The sequence below is a fragment of the Telopea speciosissima genome, unplaced genomic scaffold, assembly GCF_018873765.1.
Source record: "Telopea speciosissima isolate NSW1024214 ecotype Mountain lineage unplaced genomic scaffold, Tspe_v1 Tspe_v1.0513, whole genome shotgun sequence".
NCBI lineage: Eukaryota > Viridiplantae > Streptophyta > Magnoliopsida > Proteales > Proteaceae > Telopea > Telopea speciosissima.
Genome location: NW_025317849.1, coordinates 9866 through 25839, shown reverse-complemented (window position 1 = coordinate 25839; position 15974 = coordinate 9866). Strand labels below are relative to the sequence as shown.

At 38.2% G+C, this 15974-nt stretch overlaps 1 long non-coding RNA gene across 1 annotated transcript; it reads right to left on the bottom strand.

Annotated features, from left to right (window-relative positions):
- Nucleotides 1-2341: 2341 nt before the first annotated feature.
- Nucleotides 2342-15375, bottom strand: LOC122648150. The gene is made up of 3 exons (XR_006331026.1): nucleotides 15365-15375; nucleotides 14630-14634; nucleotides 2342-2423 (listed from the first exon to the last, which is right to left on the bottom strand). It is a non-coding gene; the product is annotated as an uncharacterized LOC122648150 (long non-coding RNA).
- Nucleotides 15376-15974: the final 599 nt, after the last annotated feature.

The window sequence follows — 15974 nt, the reverse complement described above, 5'->3', positions numbered from 1 at the left end:
ATCTCTTTCTTTATGGAGAACCCATGTCTTATAATACGACAAACGCTGCACTTATAATTCACAATAGTGCCATAGAATTTCACCTGTTTTTTGTACTTGTTAAAGCCACTTTCTTATACTTCAACATGTAGTAACCAATATTTGGTAGTAGATCACCCCCATTATATTTTCTTGGCTCTTTTTTTCTTATTGAGCTGCCATGCCCAAGAGCTTCCGACATGTTCTGACAGTGATTGTTTATTGTAAAACAGGTTTAAACAATGAGTGATACCGAAGTACATGGCAGTACTAGTGCAAGTGGTTCAGGTTGGTCAATAGACTATGTTATTCTTCAAAATTTATGTCAAATGGGCAGGTTGGTCAATAGACTATGTTATTCTTCAAAATTTAGGTCAAGTATTGTTGTTCTCAATATATACTAATGGTTTTTTTATCTTAAACTTTCACAGGAAAAAGGTATCGAGGCCAAAGGGGAAAAACTAAGGCCCTTGACATTGTCAACATGTCTGAGAACGATAGAATAGAAGTTGAAGCAAATGAGTAGGGGCAGCCTAACAATGAAAAGTCCGCATCTAAATTAGTTACGTGGATTGGGACCATAGCTAGGAACCATTTGTATTGCCCACTAATGTATCCTAATTGGAAGAAAATTCCACAACCTTACAAAGACGATTGCTGGAAAGCAATAAAGGTAATGTGACTCACATATTATAATCTATGTCTAAGTCTAGGTTGTTTGGATATTAACTAGTTTGGTATTCCAACAAGACTAAGGGCCTACATTCAAAATGAAACATATACTCTTCTCTCGTTTTCCTGGGTACTGTCATGTCTTTCTCTACTGGCCTTGCCAACAATATCAGCCTAAAGCATAACAGGTAAGATACTGAAGAAACATATACTCTTCTGTTTCCTCTACTGATTTTTTTCTTTTTCTGTTCCTTAATTATTTCCTTCCTACTGCTGTGTCTACATGCAGTGTTGGTTTCTACCGGATGGCTAAGATTTCGGTCACTCCAACCATTGTCCTGGTCGAGTTCATTCTCTTCAAGAAAAAGGTTTCCTTTAATAAGGTGGGAGTCAACTTTGTCCATTTAAATGTGTTAAGTGTAAACTAGTATCTAAAAGGGGAGGGAGGGGAAGTAAAAATTTGTTTTTGGTGAAAGAACGTGAAGAAAACAATGTTCAAAAGTCCTGCAGATGATGTGCATTTCTTACTTCCATAAATGTCTTAAATCCCCAAAGTTCTTACTTACAGGCTGTTTATTGGACTACTCTAGCTTAAGTAACCATATTTCTTTTGATAGAAATCAAAACCATAAAATGTTTAGGGCAGCAAGGGCTGGGGGATGTGTGCTCAGGTATAGGGCAGCAAGGGGGGGGGGTTGTGTGTGCTCAGGTATTGGGCAGCAAGGGGGGTGTGTGCTCAGGTATTGGGTAGCAAGGGGGGGTTATGCTCAGCTGTAGGGCAACAAAGGGGGGTGTGTGTGCTCAGGTATTGGACAACAAGAGGGGGTGTGTGTGCTCAGGTGTAGGGCAGTAAGGGGGTGTGTGCTCTACTTTGCTACACTCTCTCATAAAAAATATTGCTTGTCTGTACCTTTCTTAGTAGAGGACCAGAGGTCTTGTGGGTCAATAATGATTTTGGAGTGCAACAGAAGTCCTCAATGGGTAAAAAAGGGTAGAGATTTTTTCCATCTATTTATAAAATAAAAGTGAAGATGGTGGAGATAGAATGCGAACTGATATTTTTATCCATATACGAATTCGTATACTTTTTTTTTTGTTTTCCTCTTCTGTTCTTTGGTTTGTGATTTGATGGGAGTGGAGGTAGTTTTAATTTTTAATGGAGTTTCTTTGAAGGGATATTGTTGTTAAGTTCTTGTCATCCTCTTATTGATGTGGGGTGATTGTCCTTCCTTCGGAATGCTATTTTTTTCATGTTCATTGCATTGGACTCCTGGGTTTGTTATCCTTGGCTTGTAACTCCTCTGTACTATTTTACAGGTTTTGTGGGTCAGGGAGCTACTAGGGAATAACCTTTCACTTCTCTCTTTTACTCTGTTTCCAGAACGAGTGGTAAAGTATGCAGATGTTGAAAGGAAGGTAATTCCAGCATTTTCTCTTCTACTGTCCTTTTCTAAGTTGGTTGGATTCTTATTCTTATTCTTCTTGTAGTAGTTAAGAGGTAGGAAATATGATGATATGTTGTGTTCTTTTCATTTCTTGGCATCCAAACATAGCCTTAATGTTGTTGCTTTGCTACTGATTTATTATAGCTAGATCTCATTGAATTCTGGATTATTTTGTTCCTCTTAATGGTTATGAAAATTTCCTGGGCAATGGATGCAGAAGTTCATCTTCAGAAGTGCCTCAAAGGACATCTCCAGCGACACCACGAGCTGCTCGTCAGCTCAAAACACCTGCCTATTGTTATGATTGTTAACAATTTTTTTTCTTGGACACAGGCTGCCTAGGTGCCTTGTTATTCAACTTACCAGTCATCCATTTTCAACCTAATGCTCATAACAAATACTGAGAACATCTGGAATCAAATACACTTTCTTTAGAATTCTTGAAGGCTATGTTTTATGGAATATCTGAATTTTCTTTCGATTTGTAAAATTACATAGTCAGACAAGGTCTTAAGCAGCTTGGGGAATAATTAGTTTATGTAGGAAGCGCTTCTGCTTTGATCCCTCTACCTGGAAACTCTTATTGTAGATGACGTATGCTGTTGTCTTTCTTTCTTTATTTTAGTTATATGTATACTACCTTGTTAAGGCCTCACGTTGAGAGTTCCATGTCAATACTCTAATTTGTGGTTTCTTTAGCATTCTTGAAGGCTATGTGTGGACTAGTATACTGATGTAATTATAGGAAATATACTGATTTTAATTTTATTTTTTTTGTTATTTCAGTTTTGGCGACGGTTATTTTTATACAGTTGCCAAAAAGGCTAACTTTATTGCTCTTAGCGACAGAGTTTTATTTACAACGGTTAATACCGTTGCTAAAAATATAGTTTTCTGCAACGGTAAACTTTGTTCCGTTGCCATAATATTATCTTCCGCTTAATTAAACCGTTGCTAAAAACCAAAATTAGGCAACAGTATTGTTTTAATCGTCACCAAATATATTTTTCCCAACGGAACCCCTTATTCCGTCGCTTGATTTTGGTTGCGCCATTTATGCTAACGGTGATTGCAATGGCTTAGAAAACCATCGCCAGCATACTTAGTAACGGATTTGGATTTTTGCCAACGGGAAAAAACCGTCGCCAAAAATGAGTTTTTTTTGTAGTGACGGCATCCATTCTAATATGGCAGAGATTTACATTTCAACACATTCCACCATCACATCCATATCCATTCACAATTCCATAATCCATATGTTATAAACAAAATAAATCAATAGAACAGTTTTAAACGATATATAAGGACATTTTCTCATACATATGCATGACACCTAACAAAACAACTAAATGAAATAAACATTCCCAAAAGAAATCAATTGTCTATCCCCACTCATCATGTTATGTTTGCAATTGCGAGATTGAAATAGTGCTCGAGACTATTACTGATAGATTTCGATGAAAGTTTCCTATGATTGTTAAGTCATACACAAGTATTAGAATATGCTTGAGTGTTGGTGGGATCCTAGGGTAGCCTTATGGTTAGGTTAGAATAGGTTTAAAATCAAATTCAGGTTTAATGGTAGTTACAGAAATTTAAAGGAAAAATAAAGGATTTTGTATGGACAATTATGATCATTTAGGGGCCGAATTAGGCAATGGTTTCTCCTAACAAAATGAAGTCCTATGAGTCTAGTTTCTAACAATTCTAGAATCAGAGTAAATGAAGTTTGGATGATGGAGTTATAACATTTTTACTAAGCAGGGGTGAATCTGCCAGAATGGAAGACAGAACATGTTTCCTATCTTGAAGTGAAATCTTAGCCCATTTAGAGATGGAATTGGAAAAATTCTATTTCTATACAAATAAAATTCGTATGAGTCTATTTTCTAACAAAATTAAAATCATTCAATTCCGAGTTAAAAAGAGGGAGATATCATGTCTGGACTGCTGATAGGCAATCATTAAACAAATTCTAAGTTGGGATTTTTGGACTATATGCAAGGGGTTTTGGTTTCAGGTTTGCAAATACAATCATGCATAACAGAACCTGTTTTCAATTGGTACAAATTGATCTACATGACATGAATGGTTAGGTACTATCTTTGAAACAGAATTTAATATAGTCTTTGGGTTTGAATTTTAACATAGACAAGGAAATTGTGTTTTAGAAAATAAACTCATAAGATTTTTATTTGAATAGAAATAGAAATTTTCCAATTCCATCTCTAAATGGGCTAAGATTTCACTTCAAGATAGGGAACATGTTCTGTCTTCCATTCTGGCAGATTGACCCCTGCTTAGTAAAAATGCTATAATTCCATCATCCAAACTTCATTTGCTCTGATTCCGGATATGTTAGAAACTAGACTCATAGGACTTCATTTTGTTAGAGGAAACCATTGCCTAATTCGGCCCCTAAATGATCATAATTTTCCATACAAAATCCTTCATTTTCCTTTAAATTTCTGTTACTACCGTTAAACCTAAATTTGATTCTAAACCTATTCTGACCTAACCCTAAGGCTACCCTAGGATCCCACCAACACTCAAGCATATTCTAATACTTGTGTATGACTTAATAATCATAGGGAACGTTCGTCAAAATCTATCGGCAACTGTCTCGAGCACTATTTCAATCTCGCAAACACAAATATAACAAGGTGAGTGGGGATAGACAATTGATTTCTTTTGGGAATGTTTATTTCATTTAGTTGTTTTATTAGGTGTCATGCATATGTATGAGAAATTGTCCTTATATATCGTTTGAAACTATTCTATTGATTTATTTTGTTTATAACATATGGATTATGGAATTGTGAATGGATATGGATGTGATGGTGGAATGTGTTGAAATATAAATCTCTTCCATGTTAGAATAGATGCCGTAGTCGGCTTGAAAACGAGAGGTATGGTGTGCCGTAGTATGGGATGCGAGAGCACTGTACACCTCGTACTATGCCAATAGATTGCATATGGCTAGGAATGTCAGTCCCTGGTGCTACAACCCTTACCAACAGAGGTCTACGTGTTGGATAGTCCTCCCTGGGGAATCCAACGTTACCAACGAAGGTACTGGAATCGGCGATGTCCGATTGAGGACCGTTAAACCAGTCGTTACTAATGGAGGTACTGGGAACAGCGATTTTCGACTGAGGACCAAAACTATGGTAGAGGACTAAATCTCGGGGGTTTGCTGGGTAAACCAGCGTTACCAACAAAAGTACTGGAACTGTACAACTATTCCAAAATATAAACAGTGAAAATTCATCCACCAAAGAGGATAGTTAGAAGATCACCAAAGTAAGAGTTCTTAGTCTATAGCATCATTTAAGAAAGGACACAGTAATCACACGCATAGCCGGGACCATGCCCCTCCGTGTCCAAATCAGCATAGTCATCTCTTCCCTCATCTCTCGGCTTAAAGAATTCCTCCCCGATATAGTCACCTCCACCTGCATGATCATCTTAAAAAAAAAGGATATCCACGAGGATGAGCTCCACTGAGCCCAGCAAGTAAAGATAAACCACGCAAGCATTCCCAAGCAAAATCCTATGTGCATGAGATTCAATTTTAATCTTATTTACAGTTAACAATAATGCCTAAGTCTCTAAGCTTGGGCTACAACAACACCTTAGGTAGCATACCCTTTGTTAGCAATGTCAAACCCGAGTTGCGCTCGGAGCCTGCCAGTCCTGGTCCTCAATCAGACATCGCCGGTCCCAGTACCTCCATTGGTAATGCTGGCTTCCCGGTCCTTAATCGGATATCGTCGGTTCCAGTACCTCCGTTGGTAATGTTGGTTTACCCAGCAAACCCCCGAGATTTAGTCCTCTACCACAGTTCCTGTCCTCAGTTGGAAATCGTCATTCCCAGTACCTCCATTGGTAACGGCTATTTTATCGATCCTCAATCGGACATCACCGGTTCCAGTACCTCCGTTGGTAACGCTGGATTCCCTAGGGAGGACCATCCAACACGTAGACCCCTGTTGGTAAGGGCTGTAGCACCAGGGAGTGACATTCCTAGCCATATGTAATCTATTGGCATACTACGAGGTGTACAGTGCTCCCGCATCCCATACTATGGCACACCATACCTCTTGTTTCCAAGCCGACTACGGCATTTATTCTAACATGGCAGAGATTTACATTTCAACACATTCCACCATCACATCCATATCCATTCACAATTCCATAATCCATATGTTATAAACAAAATAAATCAATAGAACAGTTTCAAACGATATATAAGGACAATTTCTCATACATATGCATGACACCTAACAAAACAACTAAATGAAATAAACATTCCCAAAAGAAATCAATTGTCTATCCCCACTCACCTTGTTATGTTTACGTTTGTGAGATTGAAATAGTGCTCGAGACGGTTGCCGATAGATTTCGACGAATGTTTTCTATGATTATTAAGTCATACACAAGTATTAGAATATGCTTGAGTGTTGGTGGGATCCTAGGGTAGCCTTAGGATTAGGTTCGAATAGGTTTAGAATAAAATTCAGGTTTAACGGTAGTTACAGAAATTTAAAGGAAAAAGGAAGGATTTTGTATGGACAATTATGATCATTTAGGGGCCGAATTAGGTAATGGTTTCTTCTAACAAAATGAAGTCCTATGAGTCTAGTTTTAACAAATCTAGAATCAGAGGAAATGAAATTCGGATGATGGAGTTATAGTATTTTTACTAAGCAGGGGGCAATCTGCCAGAATGGAAGACAAAACATGTTCCCTATCTTGAAGTGAAATCTTAGCCCATTTAGAGATGGAATTGGAAAAATTCTATTTATGTACAAATAAAATTATTGTGAGTCTATTTTCTAAAAAAATTAGAATCATTCAATTCTGAGTTAAAAAGAGGGAGATATCACTTCTGGACTGCTGATAGGTCAATCTGTCAGCTGCCCAGAATTTAAAAAAAAAACAAATTCTGAGTTGAGATTTTGGGACTGTATGCAAGGGGTTTTGGTTTCAGGTTTGCAAATACAATCATGCATAACAGAACCTGTTTTCCATTGGTACAAATTGATCTACATGACATGAATGGTTAGGTACTATCTTTGAAATAGAATTTAATATAGTCTTTGGGTTTGGATTTTAACATAGACAAGAAAATTACGTTTTAGTTCATGGACTTAACCAAGCATGGCAGAAATCAATTTTCAATTGCTGTAATTTGGTATAAAATATTAGAATTGATCTCTAATCATAATCAAAATGGAATTGGGGTTAGGTTAGAGCTTAAGGATCAACATGTGTGGAGTAATTTGAATTTTAATTGAATCCAACTATCAATACATGGCTGGAATAAGTTATAAAACCATGCTTAACATAATAGGTGACAATTGTTAGTAATCCATCTAAACCTGAACCAAGTGAATTCTTCTAATAAAGTTTGATCATGTTTGAAGAAGATTTGATCAAATCAGTAATCTTCCAAGTAGATTCATATGCATATAAGTTGGATATTTAAATTCCTAAATTAGAGATGGGTTTAGTATTAAGATCTTAGTAAGGAAGGAAAATCAAAGATGAGATCAAAAGAAAGGGGGGGAGAAAATTGGATTCTTCCCACCTTCTTTCTTGTTAGGATTAAATCCCCATAACTAAATCCCAATCCTCATTCCCTTTATCATAGATTTGAGAGAAAGAGAGAGAGGGAGAGAAGAAAATTCATGGACTATAGAGAGGAAGAGAAGAAGAAGAAGAGAGGAGAAAGGAGAACAAGAAAATTCGGACTGTGCAAAACTAACAACTTAACGTCCAATTTCGACCCTCTTTGGAGGAGAATTGGGAAAATCTTATTTCACGATAAAACGTAGTCTCATCTCTTATTTTCGCAACCCAATTTGAATCAATCCAAACAGAGATTTGAACAGAGAGATATCACTAATGTACTGAAAGTAGATCATTCTATCAAAAATCTGTGTTTCCCAAATCGGAGTTTAAGCAATACATTGATGTTGATTTCATCATTACCTTAATCATAGGACTCTATTAAAGTGATTCTGAATTAGGAAGAGATATATCAACATCATTGAAGCATTGATTTGAGGTCACTTATAGAAATCCTAGTTGCTTCACACAAGGTGAGTAGATCTTCAACCATTATACTTGATATTTTCCTTACATATAAAATTTGTTTTGAAACATTGTTTCAAGTCTAGAATTAAATTTTAGATTGAGATTTATCATGTCAAAAACATATTTTATTCATGATTTTTACTCAATTAAATTATTCACACATGATTGCTTGCAAAGAATGGTGATTTCCTTATGATTTAATTCACATATGTATGAGCATAATTTTAATAATGTCATAAAACCTATCTCAAATAAACAAAAAAAGCCAATCAGGAGAGAGAGGGTCAGACTTTCATAGGGATTCTTCCCAACAGGGTTTTGGAAACCCATCTATAAATAGAAGCCAAAACGCAGGAGGGGGGCAGGCTTCCACGTTTTTCACAGCCACCCCCTCCCACGGTTTTGGGTCTCCCTCTCTCTCTTGTGATCTCTTCTTCTTGCTCCCTAGTTTTGAGAGCTAGGGTTTTAGAAACCCAGGTCTGGTTGGAGATACATTCGAATTGACTTGGAGAACCTTGGTAGCACCATTGGAGGTTCAAATCTGTTTGCTTGGAGTGCTTCTTGGAGGAAGAACCACTGTCTATTGGAGGAGCAACACTTGAGGCTCACCAGGTTAGCAACATTCTGTTAATTTCTTTTGATTGTTATTAATTTTTAATATTCATGGGATGCGAAAGAAATCCGAATTGATTTATTTTCGCTGCGCATTTGGGTATGGGATGGATCCCTCCCTCCATGTGATGGAACGGAGATGTTTGTTTTATTTCTGTTCAGATCCCATAATTATGGGGAATAAGAAATAATGAATTTAGGGTGCACCAGGGTTTCATGGGCAACCATGTATAACCCTAAAAATTTAAATAGGGGCACCCATGTCTTCCCATGGATTAGCCCCAGGGTGCAAAATCCTAATTTTCAGTATATTGATTTTCTAGGGGTGTAAAACCCTAATTGGTTTATTATCGGTTTGCCTAGGTAAACCGCCCTGATCCCATGGTTTGTATTTTTGGCCTACATCATCAACTTAGGAACTTAGACTAAAAAGCTTAAAACTAAACAAGAATTATTACAACCATATTGAAGACATAAAATTAAAGCATGAATCAAAAGCATTACAACTATGGAATTGAAAGCATAAAATCAAATTAGAACTTAGAAAGCCAAAAACTAGAAGAAGAAAAGAGGAAATTTCACTAATAAATTGAATTAAAACTAAACTAAAACTAACTTAAAAAACTGAACTAGAACTAACTTGTTGCAACCCAAAGGGCAAGAGGTATTTATAGGGGGAAGGGAGAAGAGAGAAGAGGGAAGTAGTAGGAGAAATATTCCCTAAGAAAAGAGAATATTCTCTTCTCCTTCCTCCTTTACAATACCTTGAATCACAAGAAAAAATAAAAAAATAGAAAGAGTGAGAGAAAAGAATCCTAGATACATAAACCTTCTATTTATTAAAAAGTAACTTCCTAATTCTAACTTGTGCTTCATTTTCTTTGTAGGTGTCTTCTCCAAGCAATGAGATCAAGGCATATTTGACTTTTCAACCTTCCATAGATGAGAGAATATCTTTCAAAATAAATTTATCCCAAATAGAATTCCAAAAATGCCCTTAAAAAGTTGGAGGAGAGAGAATGATAACTAGGACTCCACTCAAAGAATAAACAAAATACCCATTCTGTAATTCAAAAAAAGTGCAGCATGGGCTGCTTATATAGGTCTCACTATTACATTCCTTGTGAAAAATCACCCAAAATAGACCCAAATTTCGTCCAATTTGGAATTCGGGAGCCCAAGATATCTCAAGTTGAAGTTGGACTGCTCCAAAGCCTTCCAATGGAATCTTTTGGCTAACAGAAAAGATAACTTCTGATAATTGCACTAAAACTCCTGAAATCCAAACTTCCACTTTACTTTGTCCCCGGTCAACTATCAATAATTACAAATAAACCCCTATAGACCATTTTCGCACGTCGTTATGAAAACGGCCGTAACTTCTTTATTTCAACTCGGAATCAAGTGCCGTTTGAACCATTGCGAAGCTGACTCGATGGGCTACGCATCCATATTATTAACACCTCAAAATTATGCTAAGGGTTCCACTATAATAACATTCAAATTTGACTAATTGGCATGATTCTTTCAGTGCTCAATCCAAGCTTGATTTTCTAGACTCATGGGCGTTTTCGGCTATTCTTAGCATCTTTTGCTCCATTTTCACAAATATTCAGCTAAAACCAGAAAAGCATGAGAAAGCACCGAAGTAACTCTGTCCAATGCGGTAAAATGTATGCTTTATGCCCTAAGATTTCACACATAAATGTGCTCATCAGTAACCATGCCAGGGATGGTCCAGCTGAACTGTTGACCTACGAACTCTTCTTTATGACTATCAGGACTATGTACAAGACTATACTGCTATGAACCAAATCAGATCCTATTTCACATCTCTGGATGATACAATGGGACATGGACCCGAAAGCCTAGTGCAAGACCTGAAGAATTCCAAGTAACACTAGACTAAACACCGAGTCAAACCAGTGAGCCTAGACCAACAATAGGTTATCAAAATAGCTTGAAATATAAATTAACACACATTTCTGATCTAATGAATTAGGATTTGATCCCATGCTCGTGGTGCACAGCCAAACACCGGTCTAAACTGAACCAACAGTTGAACTAGTAGGATCAGACCAAGGTGAGTGAAATTACACCGTGTATATAAATGCGACACTGCTAATATATCAACACAATTTATATCAACAAAATTATATTGTTCATTTAAATACAATTACTGTGAATTCTATTGAATAAAGAATACTTGTGAATGCTGTGATTAGACTTGAATGTTGTATGTGAATTGCTAGATTAGATACCGTAGCTGCTTTGGAAATGAGGCATGTGGTAGTCCATAGTTTGGGATACGGTTGACATCACCCGACTCATTCGATGTCATATAGACATATTGGGCTAAAGTTTCATCACCAACGCTACGCACCCTTACCAATAGGGGTTAAGGTGTTGGATGCCTGTAGGAGTAACCATATGAATGAGAAAAGAAAAGAAAAGAAAAAGAAAAGAAAAGAAATGAAAAGAAAGAAATGATATTGCACCGAAAAGGTGATTATGGGCTATAAGCTAGAGAAAAGAAAAGTGATGAAAAGGATGGATGCCTCACAGGTTAATCCCAGAGGGCTGGTTCGGCTGACCTTGGTGACAGGTGCGAGAGCTAATTAGTCCTCTCCGACAACTCAATGGATATATCACTGGAAGGGGTTAAAAGCCTGGACCAGGGATACATGTATTGGGGATTGTAGCAACACTAACCCGCCTTAGTTGTGATGTTAGGTGGCTTATAACTAAAAGGAACTGCACCTCATGTAGGACTCATATGGTTGTGATTGTATGTGCATGCATGGTGAAGTATTTCATTCACGGGCTCGATGGAGCTCACACTCTGTTATATATGTTTTTCTGTTAGATGATCCTACAGGTGGATGTCACTATGGCGGGGAGACTTATCACCCGGAGGCAAGCTATGGTGGTTATAACTATATTAGTATGGACCCGGATGAAGGTTATACAATTGGTGCATGTGTTCTCGATGATAGCTGGGGATGACCCGTGAGGGGTGTTGCTGCTGATTCGTTTTTTCTTGGGAACTCCTTTTTGTTTTGATGAAGTTTTTTTCCGTTTTACTTTTTCGTTTCTTTTTGGGGCTCGGGTTACCTAACCCTGTATATATTTCTTTTGTTTAAAAGCTATATATGGTAGAGATAGGTACTACTATTTTCTTTGTGGGTGTGAGAGAGGGAATGAGCAAACATAGTACTGTATATATTTTCATTTCTTGTACTGCTACTCTTTCTAAATGTTTTAATGTAAATATAGCTTTCCACAGGACTCTGAGTATTACATGATGTATTATGGTGGATGTGTGTGTCTGTGAATGGATTAACTGCTTCTAGATCCATGGGAGTTGGTAGATTGCTGTCATACAATTCGGGTCACCTACCTAATCCTCCCAGGGCTAGTTTGGGGTGTGACAGAAACTCAGAGACAGATTTTGCATGCCTGGTGATTATGATGTGCAAGACTGAATTCTTAGAGAGGCGCACAGTTCACCTTATTCAATCCACCTGGGAAGCACTAAAATATACAAAGATCTAAAGAAGTACTATTGGTGGATCGGAATGAAGCAGACAGTAGCACTATACATGTTCGAATGCACACCTGTCAGCAGATAAAAGTGGAGAGACATAGATCGTATGGATTGTCGCAACCACTTTCGATTCTCGAATGGAAATGGGAAAGGATTACTATGGACTTTGTGACTAACTTACCCAACATCAGAAAAGGGATGAATGCAATCTGGGTGATTGTTGACGGGTTAACGAAGGCAGCTTACTTTATTCCCATCAAGATAACTTATTCGATGGAAAAGCTCGCCCAGCTATACATTGAAAATGTGATCCTCCTGCATGGCGTGCCCGTCAACATCGTGTCTGACAAGAACCCTCGATTCATGTTAAGATTTTGAAAGAGTTTGCAATAGGCACTGGGATCCCAGCAAAATCTCAGCACGGCTTTCCATCCTTAGACGTTCGGACAGTCCGAAAGGACAATTCAAACTCTGGAGGACATGCTCAGAGCCTATATATTAGAGATGAAGGACAGTTGGGATGCCCACATTCCCTTGGTGGAATTTTCTTACAATAACAGCTATCACTACACTATTGGCATGACACTGTATGAAGCTTTATATGACCGAAAGTGCCATAAATCGTTATATTGGGACGAAGTCAGAGAACAAAAGTATCATGGCCCTAAAATGATACAAGCAACCTATGAAAAAGTAGATGTGATCAGGGAAAAGATCAAAGCAGCTCAGTCCAGACAAAAGAGTTATGCTAACAATTAAAGGAAGGACATTGAATTTGGAGTCGGTGAGAAGGTATTTCTCCGAGTTTCTTCAATAAAGGGGTTACTACGTTTCAACAAGAAGGGTAAGCTAAGCCCAAGATATATCGGCCCATATGAGATCTTGAAGAGGGTTGGACCAGTAGCGTATCGATTGACACTACCGCTGTTCTTACAAGATGTCCATGATGTTTTACATGTGTCGATGCTAAGTAAATATATCAACAACCAGGCACATGTGCTCTCGGCTGAACCTGAGCAATTGGATGATGATATGACCTACGAGGAATAGCCGACGAAGATATTAGACAGAAAGGAACATAATCTCCGTAACTGAACGGTCGCATTCATTAAGGTTCGGTGGGAAAACTGCCTAACAAAGGAAGCCTCAAGGGAATGCAAAGAAGAAATGCAAGAAAAATATCCTCAACTCTTCGAGCTACTGGGTAAGCCAATTTCGAGGACAAAATTTTTGTAAGGTGAGGAGAAATGTTAAACCTGCCCCAAATTGACTAGAATTTTGATTGAAGGATAGGAGCCTGTGGCCAATCACTCAAGTACACTGTGGTGTGTCACCCCTATGGTTGAATTCAGTGGAGAACCTCCAAGGATGTCATCCATTATACCTGTGAGATGATGGATTGCAGACCCATGCAGCTGCTCAACCCACAGCCTAATGTACAGCTCCAACTCCAAGTAATCTCTCTCTAACAAATACACAGGGGTCACACCCATTCAGATGTGTATTTAGTCTTGGAAAGGGTATTAGTGAAGTGCTTAAGTGGTAGCTTCAACCCCTGTGCAAGGCCAAGGCAAAAACAGCAAAAATTCATTCTTTGGGTGATGTACTTGGCGATTGACCCAAACACCTAGAGTGTCTAGAACTTGTATTTTGGACTCCAGACACCTGAGAACAATGCATACAGCCTGTGGACACCCCCTAGAGGTAGATGGGAATTTTAGAAACCATTACCCACCTCTGGAACCAAGTGGACCCCACCTATGCAGCTGAAATGGCCCATAATGCACTTAATGATGCATTTTAAGAAGGAGGGCAGCATGGCCAAATAGGCAGCATGGCCATAAGAACTATAAAGAGGAGGGCTCAACCCTCTTATTTCATTTTACTGCTTCTACAGTAAAGAGAAAGAAAGAAAGAGAAGGAGAATGAAGAAGAAGAGAAGGGAAAAGAAAGGAAGGAAGAAGAGAGAAAGGAGTGGACTTGGGATTGGATTGAACCTCTCCAAAAGCTTAAAGGTATATAATTCAGCTCCTAACACTGCTGTCCATCTAAATTTACACTTGATTCATGTATTTGAAAGATGAGTCTCTAGCCAATAATGCCAAGGGCATCACCTGAGTGCCTAGTGGGGCACTAGATCTTGCATGCAAGATCTAGTCATTTAAGGTAGGATTTAAAGCTGTTACAACAATGAAGATGGATGTCAATCTCATAAATGAGCTGGGCTGCAAACTTGTACTTTGATCATGTACTATGGGCATGGATCTCTGCATGCAAATGGATTTCCTCATGCTTTATCTTAGAACCAAAATTGTTGTAGGTAAATTATGATGATTCATGCCTTGCATGTAGCCAAAACCGAAATCCAAAGCTTGAGCTTAGCCATGATAGCCATTCTCTGTGATGTCAGAACACAACCCAGCTTCCAAATGGATAACCAGACTTTGGATCCATCAAAACTAGTCCATTTAGCTTCAATTTAGGACCACAATTCTCCTAGGAAGAACCTTGATCGAATTCATGGCCAAACCAGCAGACAAATCCAAGTTTTGGAGCCAAATCTCATGTTTAACAGGTATTGGGCGATTGACCTAAATGCCCAGTCAAACGCCCAGTGTTGCTGTTTGGGCTCAGATGTGATTCTAGGCTTTTGGACCTTCACCAATAGGTCTAGAACAGCATGGGGAGAATGAAAATGACTTAAAAACCCTTCCCCATTAGTCCTTGCTATCATTCACAACTCGGGTGCTCAAGTGGGACCCACAGAGCCAGGAACCACACACAGACCTAGTCTCTCTTAGGCTATGAACCTTTGTACTGGTTTATGGGATTGGTAGGGCTATGCATAGGAAGATCCTGCTGTGAAAATACTTGGAAAGGTAAACCTTGCATCTTTGGATAATGCACTGGGAGTTTGACCTGAAAGCCTAGTACAAGACCTAGAGAATTCTTAATGATACTTATGTACTTAGAATTGAATCCAAATAAACCTAGACCAACCCTAGGACACTAATATAATTGTGAACTTTATTTGACATACTTTAATGATCTGGTTAACTTAGGTTTTGACCCCGAGCTAGAGGTATAGTGTCAGATACCAGTCAGGATTGAGCTGACTGCTGAGCAAGCAGGACTAGTACATGGTGAGTGGAATTACACCATGTGTGTAAATGTAACATGACTAATGAGTCATGGAAAATACTACAATATTATTTACTTTGCTCATTTATTTCAATTGTCTTATATTCTATTTAAATGCTGAATTCTTGACTGATGAATATTGAGAATGGACAATGATGATTGTATGTGCAACTGCTAGATTAGATGTCGTAGTCGGCTTGGAAATGAGGCCTTCGGTAGCCTGTAGAATGGGATGTGGTTGACACCACCCGACTCATACTATGCCATATAGAATGCATTGGGCAAGAGTATCACCACCAGTGCTACGAACCCTTGCCAATAGGGGTTAAGGTGTTGGATATCTGTGGGAGTACCTATATAAAAGAGAAAATGGAATAGAATTGTATTACACTGAAAAGGTGATTATGTGTCTAAATGCCAAAAAAAGAAAAATGTTA